We start from the raw sequence: 13,268 nt of genomic DNA on the forward strand, positions 1-13,268 counted from the left end.
CAGCATCAAATGGCTCTACTAGTTGGTATTTATAGCTTAACCAGCCAATCATATTTTTGTAAGAAGGAACCCAGATATACTCATATTCCTTACAGCAAAAAGTAACTTATATTGCCTTTAATAACATTTATTTTCATCCCTCTTTTGATTTTTTGTTCTTCAGGGTTTGCACAAGCTTGAAAAAGCCTTGAATTTTTAATTCTGTCTTGAAAAGGCCTTATCTCTATTATTACCCTGAAAAAGCCTTGGAAATGTGAGAAATGCCCATCAACCACTACTCTTATGAACCTATGAGAGAGAAATGATTTAATAATTGAGAAGATATTTCCAGCTATACCATAGCTGGAGATCGTGTCAAGTAGACTTTTATGCCATACCCTATCAAAGGCCTTTGAAATCTCAAGAGCAATTGCCCTAGAAAGGAAACTTCCATCGAGAGTTTCGCTAATCCTATGAGAAATAACTGTAAGTACATTACTGTAGATCTAGCAGAACGAAAACCATATTGCATGACACTAAGAAGGTTATTTTTGCTGAGGTAGTTGATTATGTCTCTATTTAACACAGATTCCGGTAACTTACTCATGACGCACAGAAGACTTATTGGTCTGCACTGAGAGGGAGATGACTGATCACTTAAATTCTTAAATATAGGGCATACTGATGAGATTTTCCAGGGTGTTGGGAAGCAATTCTCTTTAAGACAACGCTTAAACAGCTTTGTAAGTATGGGAACTAGTTCTGGTTGAAGCTTTTTGAGCACTATAATTGGAATACTGTCAGGGCCAGTTGCTTTTCTAGAATCAAGGTTTTTGAATAGCTTAAAACATCATGCACAGATATTTGTATGTCGCATAGCATGTTTTCTGATACAGGAGGAAAATATGGGGGCTTGACGGCCTTGGTCGCATAGGGTAGAATTAGCTGCAAAGTTCTTGGCAAAGAGTTTGGCTTTGTCTGATGCTGACAAGATTACCTCAGGTCCATTGATGATAGTTGGGATAGAGCATATGCTTCTGTTCAGGATCTTGTTCGCTATTTGCCAAAACTGGTGGGAACCAAGCAGCTGCTCAGCCACTTTGGACTTGACAGACTGAGCATACAACTTTCCCGTGTTCTTCATTACTCTTTTACAGTGGTTGCTGGCAGTCCTGAAAGCGGTTTTAGTCTCAGTACATCTGTCACATTGAAAGCAATGGAAAAAGTAATTTCTTAGTAGCAGCACATTCCGGAGAGAACCATGGCTGACTGTTGGGTTTTTGCTGGAATTTTTTCGAGGGTATGAAACGTTCTATACTTACAATTAACCATTCAGTCAGATTTAATACTATAATGGACACACCCTTTTTAAACATGGAACACAGAGGTAGATCTGATATAAATGGACGGAAACTATTCCAGTCAGCCATAGAGTATACTGTACGGTGGAGACGTACGTCTGAGAACTTATTACATTTCGTTTTTATCTTAACTGATACAACAGAGTTGTTGGAAGATCCCAGTGGAGACAGAACAGAAAATGAACATAGGTCAGGGCAAGTTGTGAGGAAAAGATCTAGGAGACTTGCATACTGACCGTCAGTATCGGGCACACAAATGGGTTCCTGAACAATCTGAGTGAGGTCATAAGCAATGAAGAAATCGTGAAAGAATCTCCCCTCATGATCTGTCTTGTTTGAGTGGGTTAACCATTCCACATTATGAACATTGAAGTCTCCACAGACGTGAATGTTAGCCGAAGGATGAGCAGATAGGATGTGGTCAATTTTCTCAGATATGATCTTAAAGATAGTAACTTTGCTGTTGCGGGGGCGATAGAAGGCAAATATAAACGTAGACGTGTGAGCAAATGCAACCCAGAAGCACATATAGGGTAATTTAGGATTTATGTCCCTATCACATGGAAAGCATCTTTAATGTAGGCACATATTTCATGCCCATGGCGATCTTGGGGGTCAGATTTAGATGTTATCCTTTAATTATAAACTCTTCTAGGGAAATAGTGGGTCCAATTAGGAATAATAGGTCTGGTTTAATCTCCTGTAATTGGGTTTCAACCTTTAGAAGGTTGGAACGTAGACCCTTGATGTTGGAGAAAGACACATGGTAGTGGGGTCTATGTTTAGTAACATCATCAAAATTTTGTGACAGCCACATACAAGAGGGTTAAAATTCTTTATACAATAAAAAGGATGGATTTAGCAATTTTTGTTTTAAAGTTCATAATTTGTTAGTAACCTTTTGATTCAATATTAAAAGAGGAGGAAGGGGAGGGAAGTGGATAGTGGTGGTGGCAAGTAGAAGCTGAACATCCAACTAACAAGAGAGTGCGTTTCTACCATTATTTTGTTTAATTTTCTATTTTTTAAGGGATTATCCAAACTCTTGTGTCGACGCTTTTTTTTTTTTTTTTTTTTTACATAATGTTGTTTTTCAAACTGAATATACGCTTTAAAATAAGTTAATGCACTAAAACTAATCCAGATAGGTAGAAAAGTAACTTATCTTACCTTTGATAAAATTTATTTGTTATGTACTTGTTTTTGACCACTTTTCCACTTTTTTGTCTATAGTAAAAAAAAAAAAAAAAAAAAAAAGAGGCCCTGGGTTTCTATCAGTATTTTGTTTTATTTTGGAGTTTTAAGCGATTATGGAGACGTCAAAGATGACCATCTCATCTCGGCCATCTTCTTGTCATTTTAACTTAGCAGCTCGGCATTGTGTTTTGAATTAAATAAACTCTTTAAAATGAGATAAAACACCAAAAACTTATCCAAGTAGGTAGAAGAGTAATTTATCTTGCCTTTGGTAACATTTATTTGTTATAAATTTGTTTTTTTTAATCATTTTTTCGGTTTGTGAATTCAGCACCTCAGTTCAATCAGCGCTTTAAAAAAAGAAGGCCATGAATTGTTCTCATATAATAAAGTGTGTAGAGGATATGATTTTGGGGAAGGAGGTGGGAGTCTGGCAGGCCGGGCATTCTCATTCTCAAAGAGAACAAAGAAAGAAGTAAATGTTTCGCAAATGACCAAAGAACATGGAGTACAGGGTTTGGAGGTGGCAAGCCTTGGTCGATCAACCGATATACCCACACAATACACACACACCTTTCTTTGGAAAGAGACGGTCAAAGAGTTTTATGCTGGAGGAATGGGTGGCGTGTAGAGGAAGTGAGAAAAAGAGAAGCTATTTATTAGAAACAATTAAACGCTGAGCGGTTGTCGAAATGACGTCATAAGGCAGCATGGATAGTGACTCCCATGGGAATGACGGTACCGAGGGTAGAGTGGGCAGAGTAGAGTTAGGAATTGAAAACGTTGGAGGGTTTTATTGATTTGACCAGCAGGTGATAGGATTATCAAGGCCATCCGTCTACAAATGGACAATGCACACATTATTTGTTCATTCATTCCTAGATGCGTCCTGGAATATCGATGAGAGGCTTTTTTTTCCTCTCTGTTAGTTTGTCACGCTTAAGTTTGAAATAGGATTTGCACTGATCTGTCATACAGTGCATGTTGTAATCAACAATAATGGTTATGCTACAAAATATTAGATATTATTTTGTAAGTGTGTTGTAAACTTTTGCGTTGCTAATTATTGAGTTTTCTCTTCGCCTTGTGTTAAATTGTTATTTTTTTATTTTTCTCACTGTTCCTATCTTAGTTTCAATACATTTTCTATGTTCATAAAAAGTTTCATCACCATTTGGAAGCTAGAAATACAAAAACAGACAGTTTCAAATGTTTATTGTAAACTTTTGCGGGGCACTGTACATATTTTTGAAAAAAAAACACTTTTGTCAGTCTGCCATGCTTAAGTTTGAAAAAAAAAAACTTCTTTTAAGTGTGCCATGCTTAAGTTTGAAAAAACATTTTTACTGTTGTAATTTTCGTTGGTCAGTCAAATTTAAGTTTGAAAAAACATTCTTGTCTGTCTGTTCCGCTTAAGTTTGGCAAAAGCCTTTTTGCCGGTCTGTCATGTTTCGGCTTTTAAAAAGCATTTATATTGGTTTGTCAAGAGCATTTTTGTCAATCTGTCATGCTTAAGTTTGTAAAAGCATTTTTACCGGCCTGTAACACTCAAGACTAAAGTTTTTAAAAGCGTTTGCATTGGTCTGTCATGCTTAAGTTTTTAATAGAATTTTTATTGGTTTGTTGTGCTTAAGTTTAAATAAAAGCCTTTTTCGCCATTCTTTCCAGCTTAAGTTTTTCAAACATCTTCATTAGTTCATCGAGCTTAAGTTTGAAATAGTATTTTCGCTAGAGTTTCAAAAATAAATTGTGTGTCTCATGTTTAAATTTGAAATAACATTTTCCTTGCTGATTGCTGTAACTGAATAGACGCCTGTTTAAAAATAACCGTTCTTGATTTTTTTTTTTCTTCAACTGATAATATAATCATGCAAAGTGGTATTGGGTGGAACCTTTTCAGGATCTAATGACGTATAGTATGATGTCAGAGACCAACGTCCGGTGTTTTTTCTTTTTTTCTCAGTATTTGATTGGGAGTATAGCTTGTTCAAATACATGTCTAACAAATATTTTTATACTTAAAAAAGTTGATCATGTCTGCCTATGAGTGTGAGTCCAATGGCTTACAAAGCAGAAATTTTGTAGAAATAACAATCTTGCTATTTATACACTTTTTATTTGTATTTATTTTATATATAGGTTCTATGAATCAATAACAGCATCATCTATATACGTTTCAAAGTTGATTTTTTTTTCTTTTCGCTCTGACATTGATATTAAAAGCCTACTTTTTCTATTTAAAAATCAAAAACATCCTAATATACTCACGCATGGATATGTGAGCGACTATATGAAGGTTAATTAATATACATATGACTTTCAAAAATGAGTATTAATTATTTATTCATTTTTTATAGTTTCATATGAGAGAATTGGTTTTTATTTCAGTATTATGCTGAATTATATTTATGCATAGTGTCTACATTCTGCATAATTGTATAGAATTTAAGATGAAAACGTTCCGGCACATGGAAATATTTATATAAGTAACCTTGTCGGTGAGTCGGTGTATGAAAAGGCTATCAAACTCCTCTTTGAATATTTAGTCTACAGAGTTGTATTCGGGCCTGTGGTACACTTCCGATTTTGGTATTAGTCAGCAAAAATTGCTGTTAAGGGGGAAAATTGAAAACAAAACAGTTAAGCTTGGCAGGGTAAGTCAAATAAAACATTACACCTGCTGTTACTTTTGCACATGCACAAAAATATTCATAGCTCAAAGTCACTTAATTTTGTACCGTCTGTATCCATTTGTCAGTAGCAGTACTAGAAAGATAAATAATGACTAAGGCTTAGAGTGCTAAAGATTCTGGTTTCGATTCTAGCAGATGGCACCCAAGTCATATTTTTTATCTCTATATAAATAAAATTAACTCATTTTTTCCCGTCGGATTTTGACCTTAATAGGATTAAAAATCAAGATATTTCATGCAAATATAATATGCACAAACGGCAGAACAATATCTGAGGTGTGTTATAGGCTTATTATTTCTCAAATTCCTCGATAATCTTAGATTTCTATACTTTTTCTGCTGAGAAGTCACGGCCAAAATCGGTTAAGATCAATGGAAGTGGTCAAATATTTTCTCTCTAATAAATTCCTCCTCCCCCTGCCATCACTTAACACCGTTTGGGGATCGTTCACAAGGAACAGTTGAGAAGAGAACACCGGTTTGGCTTCGTAGTTCTTTCATGTGAAGTTATTTAAAATCACTAAACTAAGCTGCAGTGCTCTGTGGCGTAGTGGTTAGCATGCTGGACAATTCACATTATATTTTCACGTTCGCGCCGACCTACCGTAGTCGTTTTTTTTTTTTTTTTTTCCTAAACAATTGGAATGGACTTTTCTTGGTGGCTGAACTGTTAACGTTGCAGATGTTTTTTTTTTTTTTTTTTTCACACTATATTTTCCTACTTTTACTCATGACTCCGGGTTTGATCCTTCCTACTTACCTACCATAACATTTTTTAAAACTCCCCCCCCCCGTCCCGGAAACAAACACTCGGGCAACGCCGGGTACCCCCGCTAGTATTTTTATAAATCATTACTATATAGTGGATAATAATCGATAGACAATTAGGTCTATAATAATAAATAAGAAATCTGCATGAATGAAAATATAATATTTATGTGTATTTTATGATTGGGCAATGCCGGGCGGCCTGCTAGTATGTTACTAAAATTGAACCGGACCATCTAAATATTACATGAGCCTCTTTGTTTTCTGTGAATTTTTAAATTGTTGAAACTCATTTAACCAATCATATTTATTGTTTTAATATCTCTTATAACAAAATCCAGATAAATGCTCATTGGCTATGGATTAAAAGCTTCAAGCAAAAGACATTTGCATATTTGTAAAACTGACAAGAACCGCTGCTGCGATGTGGTTACAGCGGTAACTTGACTTACAATAAAAATGAATTACAAGTACAAGGAAAACTTTTAACAAGACTTTGTTGAAAATCTACGCCATTTTGGAAAATGCAGATGAGCTAAAAAAAAAAGATGAATCCATTTTTTGTGTTATTTTTGCGTTTCGTTTGTTTCGCTTAAGTGTTTTCTGTTTATTTAATTTTTTTGTTTTTTTGTTATAATTGCGGTATTTTTGGTCCAAATTTTTACCGTTTGCAACACTTCTAGTCGGGTATTCTTTCTGTTTTCTCGGTCTTGATTATTTGCCTCTCATTTGCAAAATTTTTTCACTATCTGATTCTATAAAATGACAACTTAATGAGAATTACCCAGTTTTTATTTTCATTCGTTTCAATTTTTGACCTAACTTATCTCTGACCAGGTTTTTATTTATGCCTTTTTCTCTCAAAGCCATCTTTACCACTTCCTTCCAAGTTTCCTTTGCCCTTCCCCTGCCAACTCAACTCTTCTACATTCATGAAGCTAAGAGCTCTGTCTTTCATTATTTTCTTCAATACATGTTGGTTTCACATGCTAGTATGTGTTAGATGACTTTTAGAAATTGACTTCCACACTAACCTATCTCTGGCCAGGTCTTCATTTATCCTCCTTTCTTTAAAGTCCATGCTTACCATTTCATCCCATATTTTCCCTAGCCTACTTCTGCTATTTCAACTAACACAAGCATTTTCATTCATTATATTTGGTTTAATGTGTTTTACATACTAGCAGTTATGTTAAACTGCTTTTAGAGAGTGACTTTCACACTAACTTATCTCTGGCCAGGTTTTTATCTCTTTCAAGTACATCTTTATCATTTCGTTCCATGCTTTCTTTGGCCTTCCTCTGCCATCTACTAACCCAAGAACTTTTTATGAAAATCACTCTAGACAAGGCACGAAGCCACTTGATGTAAGGAGCTTTAAAAAAAAAATTTTCAATGAAATTGCTAACGAATTTCCATTAATCACTTAAACATGATTTTCTTTATAAAAAAACTAGTTGGCAGCCTGAAATTGCCCGGTCGCACAATATGCTTAAACATTGTATTTTAATTTATGCAGATTGCCTATCTATTATTATAGAACCAATGCCCTATTGATTACTATATATTATGAGGAATAATTTGTGCGGTGGACTAATTCGCAAGAAAATTTAAAAATAATAATAATGTCATTCATCAAATTCCGTCTGTGTTTGTTTACAATATTATGTCAGCTAATATTTCGGCTTGAAGATGAATACTCTAGAAATGTCACTTCTGATTGATGTTTGGTTTTAAAATATGCAAATGAAGAAATAATTTACAGCCATTTTAAAATGGTACCTTTTCTTTTATCGTAAATTGAATTCAATAAGAAAAAATTAAGATAAAATGGTGAGGTCCATCCAAATTTGAAAAGGGGGATCATTTAATCTGTAGTCAAATGCTCTACCGCTAAGCTACATCTCCAGATTATAATAAATCTGTTTTTTTAAAGAAATGATTACTAAAAATTAATTATCTCCCTTAGCCGGTGTAACACCAAACATCCCCCTGTAAAAATTCTTTTTATCTATAAGAGAGAAAAGCTATATTTAAAATCGGATCTTTTTCAATTTTCGAAACTTATCAGGAATTTCTGTATAAAACATATCTAAGAACACTGCTCAACAGAAATTAGCTTTGTGTGAAATTTGCAAAATATAAGTTCGTTTTGGAACCTATTAGGAAGGAACTCTTTCGTACACACAAAGTGACTTTTATATAATTGTAGAGATAGAGATACTCACGATAACAAGATTAATGAAAACTTAAATTTATTAGAGTAGAAAAAAAAAAAAAAAATGTTTCTGGAAAATTCTTGTGAAAGTCTTATGTTATGTAAGATGGAAGCATTTTTTTTTTTTAATGGCATAAAGCCACTTGATGTAAGGAGCTTAAAGATAAATAAAAATATCACTTCAAAGTCAAAAACTTGTCAATAAATGTTAGATGAATACCCAGAAAGCAGTAATTCTTCCCTCTTTGTCGGAAACATCGATCATAGTATATATATCTATAAAATAAAATCTAAAACATAAAATAAAAAATATCAAATAAAATAAAATAAAAAAATAAAATCGTGCACATTTCCTGACCCTTTTCATTGACTTAATAACTTTAAATCCTTACTATAATTGGCTCTTTCATATAAAGAAATCTGTATGAATTAAAATCTAATATTTATGCATGTTTTATGATCAGATGATCTGCTAGCGTGTTACTAAAATTAAACCAGACCACCTAAATATTACATAAGCCTCTTTTGTTTTCTGGATTTTTTCAAATTGTTGAAACCAATCATAATTATCGTTTTAACATCTCTTATAACTAAATCCAGACAAATTCTCATTGGGTGTGGATTAAAACCTTCAAGCAAAAGACATTTGCAAAACTGACAAAAACCACTGCTGCAAATGTGCTAATAGTTGTAACTTAATTGGTTTTCAATAAAAATGAATTACAAGCTCAAAGAAAACTTAACACAAAAAGATTGTGTTGAAAATAGTTTTTTTTATTTGGATTCATCGGACTACTGTTCTCATCTTGAGCGATTTTCACAACATTTCGGTTGATGTAACCTGACCTTTTGCTGGTGTATCTTGTCAAACTCTGGAACTAGGATGGAATTTGGAACAGAACCTTTTATTTCAATGAATGAAAAAGAAAAATACAAAGTAGAACTTAACACTGTGCAACACAAAAACTACAAAACATCTGTGGTCATTTTTATATACACAATAGCATGGAAAATCCATATCTGGCCTTTTTAGCTTTATTTATTTTTTTTTTCTTCAAAATTATCACTAAAAAATTTTGCAGAGAATCTTAGTGATGCGAGCGATGAACATGGTGAAAGATTCCATAAGGATATTTCAGTGATGGAGAAACATTTTAAAGGAAAATGGAATTCTGGTATGTTGGCAGACTACAATATAAAAACACGGAAGATGACATTCAACATTACGATTAAAAAGACAAATGTTTTTATTCATAACCAATACTAATAAAATAGGATTTATAGTTCATTAAAACTACTTAATCTAGAGAAATAAAGATCAGATTTAGTATCTGGATACTTTCTTACACAGAAACAGGTTAACACCTGGCATATAAGTTTTGTAATTTGTAATTTGTTGTACAGTGTAATTTATTTCCCTACGACATTAAGTTCATAGTGTAATAAACAATGCAAAAGAAAAGAAAAAAAACAAAAGAAAAAAAACAAAAAAAAAACGAAACAAAAAAACAAAAAACAAATGCAAGGTAGAATTTAATAATTTATTTCCATGCTAGAAAAGTCTTTCATCCCCTCCCCCAACAAATCAGGTGTGTATATGTCCTGTGTATCACCAATGTGGTCTTACAAGCTTGAAGAAAGAAAAAGGCCCCAGAAACTGACCACAGGTAACATACATCAGAAATGGCAGATGAAATAGCCAGTTAAATTTAAACCCACCTCTTGTCCAATACATGAAACCTCTTCAATTTTTTTTTTTTTTCTTTTTGAATATTTTTTAAAAATATATTTTTTTATATTGATTTTAAAAATATTAGTTGTAATTTTGATGACAACCTCCTCCACTTTATTTTAAACCCTTTAATGCCTCTGTGGGGTAGGGTGGGATGGGGTGGAGGTAATATAGCAAGTTTCCTATTTTTACCTACAAATGTTATTTTCTTTTGAGACAGAGAAAGAGAGAGGGGGTTGGTGGGTATTTTTTTTAAGCAATATTTTTTTTATATTTGCTTAAAATATATTCTTTTTCAAAGATTCTTTTATATTCGCTCAAAAAAATTTTTTTTTCAAAGATTAAAAAGAAAGTTTTTAAAGAAACTTTTTCAATAAGCTGTAGATTACAAAAATGAGCAATAGGCCATAAAGACCATAAGAATGTTTTCTTTTTGTCTAAGAAAAAAAAAAAAAAAAAAATTTTTTTTTCATAATATAAAATTCAATTTTTATATATATATATATATACACATACACACACACTAAGATATGAAATATGGCAATTCAAAATAAAATAAAATTTTGTGATATACCTATCATTGAAAAATATTGGTGCACACAGAAAATGAAAATTATCAAGTAGAATTTTAATACAATTTACTATTTGGCGTCCAAACTCAGAACAAGACGGCATGGTGACTTTATTAGATAATCTACAATGCAAATCTGTAAACTACGAATAACAAATTAGTTTTATTTTAAAATTCTACTTGTAATTTTTTTTTTTTTTTTGTGTACACTAATATTTTTGTGCTTGCGCAGATTGATCTTTTAAATACAATACATTTGAAATATCAAATACTTACAGGTTATGTTAAAATTAGAATGGATTACAAAGTTTATCAAAATTGATCCAGTACAATATGTACTATAATTGTAAATCTTCAAAAGGCCACACATTCACGTTTAGATCTGGTGTTAAAAAAAATGGCAGCATGTATTTAATCAAAATTCATTGCAGTTACCTCCACCTGGATCTTGCAAACTCCAATATTAAAATAAAAAATGCTAAACTCGATAATTTTCATTTTTACTTGTAGTTATTTTTCTACCATTTTCATAATTTATACCATTTAAAACATATTTAAGTATGTAATAATGTTTTCACCTGAAATGTGTTGGTTTAAAAGATTACCAATCTACACAAGCACCAATATTTGTCACTGAAAAGTAAGTATATCCACAAGTTTTGCTCTTATTTTATTCTGTAACTCCTATTTCGCATGCATCTTGATCTAATGGAGTACTATCATTCTATAGCCTGGGCTCGGCAGATTTCTCATCAGTAGGTTTGAAGAGGAGGGAGGGGGCTGTAAAAGAGTGCAGCATTGGATGCATGTAAGTGATATGCATGTGCACCCTTAATTCATGCATGGAGAGCACTGTCTACACATCTTCAAGGTAAAAAAAATTTGTATTTTTTTTATCAAACATTTTTGGCTTATCTAATGCTAAATCCAGAAATTTGGAAAAAGTTTTTACGCTTCAAATTCTTTGGTAATAGTCAGCTAACAGTTTCTGGTACCGGAAGTGGTGACAAGGCAAATCAGTTCCTTCACTTTTTTTTCTCCCTAACACCCATATTTCTCCTCTGCATGTACTTTTGTTTTTCTGATTTTTTTTAATAATCATTCGAAAGTTTTTTTTTCAGTCTCATTTTAATTAAGAATTATTGTAATTAGTTTAATTTTATTTTTTTAAATTATTGAAAACACTTTTTGCACTCATATTTTAATTTTGTTATCAAAAGTGCAAATAAAAACTAATGCTGTTATTTTTCTGTATAATTCTATTGTATACTTTTAAATAATATTCTTTTTCTTTTAATTTATTTTAATAAACCGCTTCACAATAGAAATACTGAAGAATAATAAAAGTGGAGGAACTGATACATATATATATATATATATATATATATATATATATATATATATATATATAAATAAATAAAACTACATTATTTTTGCACCAACCTAATATATATATATATATAGTGAGCCAAAAGTAGGAAATGTCTGTTGAAGTGTGAAAGGCAGATTCAAAGCTGTATAAATCAAGGAAAACAGTTTGAGCACTTGCGTTGATTAATAACATTTAATTTTCATTAATAGAATTGTCTTATTACATATAGTTGTATGTATACTTGATCTCTAAATAAATTTATTCATGTTTTTTTTTTTTACTGCCCACCTACGTTTGGCTCATCCTGTATATGTTAAGTTTTGCTCATAGGAGTTTGTAAATCAATCCTTAACCTGTTTATAATAGTGCTCAATAAGCACAGCTATATACTATGCATTACACTTTATTTACAAACATTTTGGCTGCATGTATCAGTCATCAACTTGAACATTTGCGAACGTAATTCTTATATGATATCTTTATTCGAAGCTATTTCATTTAGATATGTTCATAATCGGATCTTATTCAAAATCAGTGTCCATGGTTATTTAGAAAGCAAATGACATGAATTCAAATTTTGAATAACCACAGATTCGATAGACTTGTTTATGTCAGCATTGATGTAGCTCATTATGCACAGGTTTGGATCTCATTTTCTCATCTTTCTAGAAAATTATTTAAGGTTTCATTTCATAATGGTATTCGCCAATGTAAAACAAACATGTCCGTCAAAAAGCAGCATTGTATATTAATATACACAAATGTAACATGTAAATAGACATGATATAAAAATAAAGTTCTGGCATCCTTGGTATATGGCTAGCACCAAGTTGTATGAAGTAGGAGTTAAATTTTGAAATATTTTATACTCTATTGCCAATCAGTGAAGGAAAATTATCAATATTATTTCTCCTAGATCAGTACTTTCTAACGGTAAATGTTTATTATTAATAAGGTATCCAACAGAAACACACATAAGAAAAAATATAAGAAAAAATCCTGAAAATAAAAAAATTCAAACAAATTAAAAAGAAAATCCTTAATCCATGCATTTTCAAATATAAGCTCTTTTCATCAGAGGATAATCATTAAGATAAATTTGAAAATATATTTAAAAAACTAAACTAAAAAGCATTTTCAAAAGACTTAAATAGAATAAGAGTGAGATTTTTTTAAAAATTGATTTCATTGTTTACTTCTATATTCTATCGAAAATACTTTTCAGTTAAAAAAAATTATTTTATAATTTTCAAATTTATGCTAATTAGTGATACACTTTTTTACTAATGTTTATCCTCAGACGAAAAGAGGATCTCATAAAATCCATGGGGTAAGAATTTTTCTTTACTATAATTCCCTGTTTGAATTTTTGATGTA

Source organism: Euprymna scolopes, chromosome 39, assembly GCF_053919585.1.
Source record: "Euprymna scolopes isolate OS-2025 chromosome 39, ASM5391958v1, whole genome shotgun sequence".
Taxonomy (NCBI): Eukaryota; Metazoa; Mollusca; class Cephalopoda; order Sepiida; family Sepiolidae; genus Euprymna; species Euprymna scolopes.